Raw genomic sequence first — 410 nt, 5'->3', positions numbered from 1 at the left:
ATGCCCATTATAAATATATATAAAATATAATTATACTTATATATATATATATATTAGATTATCATAAAATCATACAATAATTATATATCATAATTATACATTGGATATATCTATACTCTATGATTATAAAATATTATATATATTTAAAATGGGATATATTATACATCTATACATGGATATATCTTTTAATTATAATAGAATATAGTATAATTATATAATATATTATTCATCTATATAAGGGATATACCTAAATCTATACATAATATATTATACATCTTTAATAATATACTATAATTATACATAATAATTTTCTATTAAAATATATATAATACTATCATCTATACATCAAATATATAATATTTAAATTATACTAAATACAAATAATCTATATACTAAAATTAATATCAAAA

This window comes from Penaeus monodon, chromosome 34, assembly GCF_015228065.2.
Source record: "Penaeus monodon isolate SGIC_2016 chromosome 34, NSTDA_Pmon_1, whole genome shotgun sequence".
Classification (NCBI taxonomy): Eukaryota; Metazoa; Arthropoda; class Malacostraca; order Decapoda; family Penaeidae; genus Penaeus; species Penaeus monodon.
This window is presented reverse-complemented; position numbering follows the sequence as displayed.